General features: G+C 54.0%; 1 long non-coding RNA gene across 1 annotated transcript; it reads left to right on the top strand.

Moving 5' to 3' along the window:
• The first annotated feature begins 261 nt into the window (after window positions 1-261).
• LOC128338082 (uncharacterized) lies at window positions 262-6,805 on the top strand. The gene is made up of 2 exons (XR_008312500.1): window positions 262-1,428; window positions 4,974-6,805. It is a non-coding gene; the product is annotated as an uncharacterized LOC128338082 (long non-coding RNA).
• The last annotated feature ends 2,082 nt before the right edge of the window (window positions 6,806-8,887 follow it).

Below are 8,887 nucleotides of genomic sequence, written 5' to 3'. Positions count from 1 at the left end.
TTCCAAGAATATGGGAAACTCCTAGATCAGACAGCAGCGATATAGTCCCTTCTCCCTCAGCCTGACCTACTTCACAGGGTTGTTGTGAAGAGAAACCCAAGTATGTAGTACACCGCTCTGGGCTCCTTGGAGGAAGAGCGGGATAGAAATGTAAAAAATAAATAAATAATAGATAAATAAAAAATATAAATAAAAATAAGAAAATAAATATGGGAAGATGCTGAAATTCCCCTCCCCTTCGTCTTGTGCGGGGGGGAGGGAGTTTGTCTCAGCCACCCTGGACATGAGGCCCTAGAAGTGGCCTGATTGGCCAATTTGCAAAAAGGGGCGTGGTTTCGGCTGCAGCACGGTCGATCCACGCCTCTACTCTTCAGTTCTTTTTAGGATCTGCATGAGGAAGGAGCTCTTTACTTGGGCTCCTTCCACTTAGGCCTGGGGAGGGTTTGCCCAGGAGCGGGCGTGGCAGTTCTCCAGCGGGTTCCTTCAGGTCCCGCTGTGCAGGGCATTAGGTAGACAAGTCTCCAGGCTTTGCAGAATACCAGCGGGGCTCTGTGGCCTGTGGGCCCGATCGCAGCCTTCTCCAGTGTCCTGTTCCGGCATCTGCATCACAGCAGGGCTTTGGCCCTTTGGTTTGTTGCAGGCCCGGGAGGGCCGTGGGGTGGGGCATTTTGCAAGTTTGTCTACAGCTTTCTTGGCTCTCCTGATCTTTGGAAGGGGTTTCTGGCTGCTTTTGGGGGCCTTGTTGTGAGGGGTTGTTGCTGGGCTTTCGAGTTGGCTTCTGGGGTTTTTTCCTTGAGCTTTGGTATCCCCTGGGGGTGGCTAAGGTTTTTTCCCTTCGTGCAAACCTCTCCCACATCTATAGGGTTGCTCTGTAGAGCAAGAATTGGGGGTTGGCTTCTCCTTCTAATATTGGTTGAGGGCTTGTGGGTGTTTTCACGATGCCCAGGAAAGCTAAGGAGAAAAAGGGTGGGAAGCCTGTTAGGCAGCCCAAAGCCCCCCCCCCTTCTTCCTCGGATGAGGATGATGAAGAAATGGCCCTTATTAGGGGCTTGATTGGTAGGATGGAGGCCTTGGAGAAGTCTCGCAGCACTCCTTCTGATAAGGGTGCTGGTCCTTCTGGCGGGGTGGTGGTGTCCCTCCTCCCAAGGTGCCTCGCAGGACCAGGGGGGCTGCCCGGAATCAGCTTTTAAAATCACTCTCTAGTAGGTTGGAGGCGTTGGAAAAGGGGGGGGGCAGCCGGCCCGGCTCCTCCCTCAGGTCCGCAAGATCCATCCATGCCTGATGACCTGGTTCCTGGAAGGCCTGCTCCCGTGGCTCCATTGCCGTCGCCTGAGGACCCGGCTGCTGTGCTGCCTGCTCCGTCGCTTCCACTGCCTGCTGCGCCGGTTGAACCTCCGCCTGTGGACCCTCGAGTACCGGTGGCCCCGGGTGAGCCAGCAGCACCTACACCTCCCAGCGGCATCGGCCAGTGGCCCTATGTACCCTGGCCGATGCCAGCGAGCGGGAGTTGGGGAGTACACTCATATTGGCCTCCTTATACACATCCTTGGGGTTTAGGTCCCCCTGTTAGTATACCGGGGGTTACGGCTGGCCTGCAAGGGGCGGGTGAGCGGGTATGGATGGGCGCTGTGCCCCCGGGTACTCCGGTTGCCCCACCTGCAGGTGTGATCCCTAGCCCGGTTCCAGCGATTTCTGGTACCATCGGTCACTATCCCATGGGGATTCTCCCCGCCGGTTATCATGCCCCATACGGTGGCATGGGGCTGCTGCTTGGTGACCACTTACTGCCTGCTACCAAGGAAAAGATTTTGAAGGGAGAGTATATTGACATTTTTAGTCTCCTTTTTCGCGAGCCAGGAGTAAAACATAAAGAAGGGGAATCCTTTAAGGACCACGAGGCCACTAAGCGTAAGCCAGTTGAGAAGATGTGGAATAACTGGTTGTCAGGATTTACCATTTATATGGGCATCATAGTTCAGGCGCAGCCTGCCTGTGGCCCGGCGCTTTTAAAATAAATGGATATGATCCATAGGGCAGTGTCCGATTTTGCCGGCTCCTCTTGGATCCGGTATGATGAGAGTTTTCGCATGAGGGCTGCCTTGGACCCTTCCCTACTGTGGGACACCCCTTTACAGGAATTGTGGTTAGTTATTATGTCCCCGCCCCGTAGAAGGGGATCGGTCAGACAGTGGCCACCTGTTATCTAGGGCAGCGGTCCCATCGACATCAGGCGGGGCTGGCCAGCAGTGGGTTCAACCCCACCTGGTCTGCTGGGAGTACAATACCCACGGTAAGTGTACCCGATCCCCCTGCCACTTCAAACGCGCATGCGGCGTGTGTGGGGCCAAGCATCCTAGCTCTGCCTGCCCTAGGGCCAAGTTCAGTAGCTCAGGGTCCGAGTTCCGGCCGGGCAGCAAGAACAAGAAGGGTGCCCCTCCTCCACCCCCTGCGGGGAAAGGGCCCCAGCCCCATCAAGCTTGATGTACTGGAGCTTTTGCTCCGGGACTATCCGGATCGGGTTGTGGCTGCCTATTTGAACCGGGGTTTCCAGGAAGGTTTTAGGATACCGTCTTCGGCCCGTTGTGGGCTTAGTAGCTCTCATAACTTGAGGTCTGTCATAGGTAAGGAACAGGCGGTTCTCAAGAAAATCAATAAGCAGGGGGCAGCTGGTAGGGTTTGGGGCCCGTTCGAGAGCACTCCCTTCCCGGGTTTGAGGGTCTCGCCCCTGTGGGTGGTCCCTAAGAAGGTACCTGGCGAATTTGGGTTAATTCACCATCTATCTCACCCTCGGGGGTCATCAGTGAATGATGGCATCCCGGATAGTTTGTGCTCAGTATGATACGCATCTTTTGATGATGCTGTCTGGGTGGTTAGGGGCCTGGGACCAGGGGCCCTTATGGCCAAGTGTGATATCAAGTCCGCCTTCCGCTTGCTGCCCGTTCACCCCAGTGATTTTGAGCTGCTGGGCTTCGCCTTTGCCGGGCGATTCTATTTTGACCGTGCCCTGCCCATGGGCTGCTCCATTTCTTGCGCAGCTTTTGAGGCTTTCAGTACATTTCTGGAATGGGCAGTGCAGCGGAGGGCGGGGCTTATATCCACCTCGCATTACCTGGTTGATTTTCTTTTTGTAGGGCGGGGCTATTCTGAGGAATGCCAGCATTTGCTTCGCTCCTTTATGGAGCTGGCGGACGAGCTGGGGTTCCCTTTGGCAAGGGACAAAATGGAAGGCCCCATCACGAGGCTCTCCTTTTTGCGGATTGAACTTGACTCAGTTGCTGGTTGTTCAAGGTTACCCCAGGAAAAATTGTTGGCCCTTCTGGACATAGTTAGGGCAGCTGGCTGAGCCCAAAAAATTACCCTGAGGGATTTACAAGTGTTAGTGGGCCATCTTAATTTTGCATGTAGGGTGGTGGCCCCAAGTCGGGCATTTTTGCGGCGGCTGTGTGATATGATGGCTGGCCTTTGGGCCCCCCATCATGGGGTCAGGATTACTGAGGGCGCTAGAGCTGACCTCTCCCTTTGGGAATCCTTTCTGTTGGGTTTCAATGGGGTAGCCTTTTGGAGGAATGAACTGTTAGTGGAGGCTGACCTACAAGTCCATTCCAATGCAGCAGGTGGAGTGGGTTTTGGGGTCTATTTTAGGGGTCGCTGGTGTGCGGCCCCCTGGCCCGTCGAGTGGGTGAGACAAGGGTTAGGTAGGGATCTTATGTTTCTGGAGCTTTTTCCTATCGTAGTTGCAGTGCACATTTGGGCCGACGAGTCTTCTAACTCGTTGGTCCGGTTCTGGTGTGACAACCAGGCAGTAGTGCAGATCATCAACTCACAAACCTCTCGCTCCCGGAGGGTTATGGGGCTGGTAGGGGCCCTGGTGTTGCAGTGCCTCCGGGCTAACATCTTGTTCCGGTCCCGGCATGTTCCGGGCGTGCGCAACGACATAGCTGATGCTCTGTCTCGTTTTCAGTCGCACAGGTTCAGACAGTTAGCTCCCGAGGCGGCACTGCAACCGGATCTCATGCCCGCCTTTCTGTGGCAGCTTGGCAGTTGGAGGCACAACAGGCCATAGCGGCGTCTCTGGCGCCCAGCACCAGAGCCAGTTATGCGGCTAAGCTTCAAGCCTTTTCCTTGTTTTGAGGATCTGAAGCTTTGGAGGAGGTTTGGCCTGTTCCAGTGTGCCAGCTGCAACAGTTCCTCGTTATGTTACGTAGGGCGGGGCGGGCTGTGTCCACACTTGGCGGCTACTTAGCTGCTCTGGCCTTTACAGCACAGGTAAAAGGGGTTAGTGATTTTTCAGCGGATCCTCGGGTACGGCGCATGCTCGAGGGCTGGTCCAGGGAGAACCCGGGCAGCCTCGGCTCTAGACGTCCTTTCACCATAGATTTGGTTGCCGCAGTGCTGCAGCAACTTGAGGCCGCTGTGCTAACCAGTGGGAGGTAACTCTTTTTCGGGCGGCTGTTTTAGTCACCTTTTTCAGCGCCTTTCGTCCAGGTGAGTTGCTACCATGGAACAGGGGCTCCCCGAGGGACCGTTGTTTGCAATTTTCTGATTTGTCACTCAGTGACGGGGTGGCACAGCTTTTTCTACGCCGTTCTAAGACGGATCAACATGGTAAAGGGCAGTTGGTGCGCTTGGCAGCTGCCTCTGACCCTGGCATTTGCCTGGTGATCGCCTTGCAGCACTACGCGGCCCTCGGGCCTGCCTCAGCGGGGTGCCTGTTTGTCCACGCGGATCAGGCACCTCTTACCCAATACCAGTTCCTGGCAGTGGTAAGAAGGGCATTGGTTGCAGCTGGGGTGCCGCCTGAAGGGCTCACATTACACTCCTTCAGGATTGGGGCGGCTACTACAGCTTCCCGGTTGGGCCTACAAGAGGCCGTGGTACGGCGGATTGGCCGGCGGAAGTCCATGGCGGTCAGGCGTTATGTGCACTGACAGCGGACTATATTATCTGGATTGATCGAATTTTCTTTTTGGCAGGTGCTGGTGGGGCAGCGGCTCCTGTACGGGTCCTGATCTGTGGCCATTCGTTGGTCTTTTGGGCCTTCAAGTGTACCAGCACCTCCCACTGGGGTTCACAGCTGGGGTTTGGACGAAGAGCCCTGGTGTATTGGTTGGGCATGCGGGGCATGCTGTGGAGTCAGCTGCTCCCGGCCATTAAGGATCACTTAGCTAGATTCCCTGTGCCCACCGTTCTTGTCCTTCACTTGGGTGAGAATGACAGGCAGGCGGACTGGCCTGTCCATGGTGCAGCAAGCCGCCTCCGATTTGATCGTACTGCGCAGGTGGATGCCCGGGGTTCGTATCCTCTGGATCAATTGGCTTCAGCGCAGGGTTTGGCGCGCTGCGTTTAACGGGTTTAAGTTAGAAAAGGCCCGGCGCAAGGTTTCGGCCGCCATAGGTAAGTTAGTTTTGGCGGCTGGGGGGGACATCATTAGGCAACCTGATTTAGCAGCTCGCTTCCACGAGCTATATCGCCCGGATGGTGTTCACCTTTCCGAGGCTGGGTGCGATTTGTATTTACGCAATATTCGGAATGGGCTTGCTGCACTGTTGGATGGCATGGGGCAGGGAGGCCAAGCAAGGGCTGACCTCCCTGGGTGGCAGTAACAGTGCGGGCTAAGGGGTAAGTGGTTGGTTAGAGTATGGTGAGCACCCTTGGATATTGTAAGGTGGAATGGTCAATCGCTCCTTTGTAGCCTGTGCGGCACGGGGAGAAATTGATTGCCAGGAAACCTGCTTAAGGATTTCATCAACCTTTGGGCTGTGCGGTCCGGGGTGGGTGAAGACCTTGAGCTGTCCAGATCCCCTCTTCTCTGGAGGGCGGTTGGCTTTGAAGGAGACAGGTGGGGTATACCCGCTTGTTTCCTGAGCCAGGGTGTGTCGCCCATGTCAGGTGATGAATAGGATGGTAGCATCCTAGCTCACGCCTAGGGGCCCGCACTGTTCTATGTTGGTGATTAATCACCTGGTTTACAGTCCGCCTATGCCTATTTGTTATTAATAAACGTGGCCCGTTTCATCCATTTAACGTCTCTGTGTCTTCTTGGGCCGGGGTCTGGGGACAATTCCCCTCCCCTTCGCCTTGTGCGGGGGGGAGGGAGTTTGTCTCAGCCACCCTGGACATGAGGCCCTAGAAGTGGCCTGATTGGCCAATTTGCAAAAAGGGGCGTGGTTTCGGCTGCAGCACGGTCGATCCACGCCTCTACTCTTCAGTTCTTTTTAGGATCTCCCTCCCTCCCTCCCTGATGCAGAGCGGGTTCAGTGACTGGTCGCTTCGGGGCCGAGTAGGAATTTTTTGCTCCCAACGTATTGGCCTTTGTTGGGGGTTTTTTCGCCTACTCCGTTCTGTACTCAGTTGTTAGTTAGTTTTAGGTTGGCCACGTGGGCAGTAACAGTGCGGGCTAAGGGGTAAGTGGTTGGTTAGAGTATGGTGAGCACCCTTGGATATTGTAAGGTGGAATGGTCAATCGCTCCTTTGTAGCCTGTGCGGCACGGGGAGAAATTGATTGCCAGGAAACCTGCTTAAGGATTTCATCAACCTTTGGGCTGTGCGGTCCGGGGTGGGTGAAGACCTTGAGCTGTCCAGATCCCCTCTTCTCTGGAGGGCGGTTGGCTTTGAAGGAGACAGGTGGGGTATACCCGCTTGTTTCCTGAGCCAGGGTGTGTCGCCCATGTCAGGTGATGAATAGGATGGTAGCATCCTAGCTCACGCCTAGGGGCCCGCACTGTTCTATGTTGGTGATTAATCACCTGGTTTACAGTCCGCCTATGCCTATTTGTTTATTAATAAACGTGGCCCGTTTCATCCATTTAACGTCTCTGTGTCTTCTTGGGCCGGGGTCTGGGGACAAGGCATCATTTCATACTGCGCGGGAGGAGGCATTGGGAAACCCCTCCTGTTTTCTACCAAAGAAAACCACAGGGCTCTGTGGGCGCCAGGAGTCGACACCGACTCGACAGCACACTTTACCTTTACATATATATGTATGTGTGTGCCTATATCTTATTTGTTAAGATATCTTATTTGTTTGTTATCTCTCTTTGTAAACCGCTCTGAGCCATTTTTGGAAGTGCGATATAGAAATTGAATTAATAATAATAATAAAAAATAATATATATGCATCCACTGACCATTCCTTTCCACTTTCTGCAGTGATACTGTCCCAGGAGACCTGTACACTGTGATTCATCGTAGGGAGAGACTGTCATCCTTATATATTTCAATCTCCTTTGCAATCAGGATGGCAAAGGCATGTAAGACGCATCTTTTCCCCCACTCTTGCAATCAAGACTGACCTTAATACCAAGCAACATGTATCAGTCAATTCTGGGAGGTGGGGGTGGAATCAAGCGGGGGTGGGGGGGAGAGAGTGCCATTTCTCTGCCTCCATTTGACATCTCTGTGAGTCATTAAAAAAAAACAACCACCCAAGAAATGTACGGGGGCGTTGCGTTGGGGTCGTGGGTTTGGCTCTCTAACGACAGAAATGTCCGCAGGCCAACATTTGTCTGATTAAAAGGGGGTTTTCTCCCCTGCTCAGCTTTCCCGGGATGCACTTTAAGATAGAGAGAGTCTGACTCAGGTTCTCTAATTCATCTTGAGCAGAAATCGATGGGCTGGCTTGAGCAGTCATTTCTCAGCATGATGGAGGGGCGGGGAGCTGCCCAGGGAACCGGAGCGAGTTCTGGTGCATCGAAATAAGCCCACCGTTTCCGAGACGGAGATCCGTCTGGCCGAGGCCTGGCGTCGAGAAACAGCTTAGCACAGGGTAAAACTGCTCCGGGACAACCCTACTTCGGATCCTGGGTTGCCCAGAGTAGGGGTTACCAGCCTGAGGCACTCCAGGAGTTTCCGAACTACAACTCCCATAATCCCCAGGCACAATGTGTTGTGGCTGGGGATGATGGGAGTTTTATATTATTTAATTTAATTTATTTTTTTAGATTTATATCCCACTCTTCCTCCGAGGAGCTCAGAAGGCACGCTTATTTTTATCCTTACAACAACCCTGAGAGGGAGGTAAGGCTGAGAGCTGCATGACTGGCCCAGCGTCACCCAGTGAGTTTCATGGTTGAATGGGGATTCGAACTCGGGTCTTCCCGGTCCTAGTCCAACACTCTAACCACTTTGCGGCAACATCTAGAGTACCAAAGATGGGACCCCTGGCCCGAGGCATTGTGGCATCTCAGGTGGGATGCCATGTGTTGCTTTGTCCCATTGCCAGAGTGGGGCCAGTATGCTTTTACCACTTACCCTAAGAAATTTTGGAAGTGGCATTGGACATTTGGAAGCACTCCCACAGCCTCTTCCACACTTCTTCCAAGCTTTGCACAGAGCACTGGTTCCCGGCCTGGGTTCCTCCAGACGTTGCTGAACTACAACTCCCAGCATCCCCACCTACAACTTATTGTGGCTGGGGATACTGGGAGCTGTAGTTCAGCGACATTCAGGAACAGCTTAACACAGAGGCAGAGGAGGCATCTGCCTACGGCGGCAAACTGTGAGAAGCTGGGGCGAGAGGAAAGTTCCATGTGGAAGGGAAGCCGGAAACGGGAGGCAGATAGCAGGGCCCGGCGGCCGTACAGTCACCTGGAAGGAGGAAGGAGCTCACCGTGGTGCTGAAAAAAGGGGGCACCGTGACTCTCCCCCCTCTCTGCAGCCAGCCTCCTCTACCCACCACCAGCGATCTTTAGGGGGGAATAATAATAAATAATAATAAATAAAAGAGGGAACTCCCCCCCCAATTAAAGTAAAAGGGGGGGGTTTCTCCCCCCCCCCCGAGCTTCTTTTTTTAAGGGCAGCAAAAGCCTTTTTGCCTATGGGCGGCAAAAAGGTTAATCTGCCCCTGGCAACATCTGGAGTGCAGCTCAGTGATAAAGCATCAGTTTGG

This window comes from Hemicordylus capensis, chromosome 15 (assembly GCF_027244095.1).
Source record: "Hemicordylus capensis ecotype Gifberg chromosome 15, rHemCap1.1.pri, whole genome shotgun sequence".
Taxonomy (NCBI): domain Eukaryota; kingdom Metazoa; phylum Chordata; class Lepidosauria; order Squamata; family Cordylidae; genus Hemicordylus; species Hemicordylus capensis.
The sequence above is the reverse complement of the archived record's forward strand: the minus strand, read 5'-3'. Positions and strand labels throughout refer to the sequence as shown.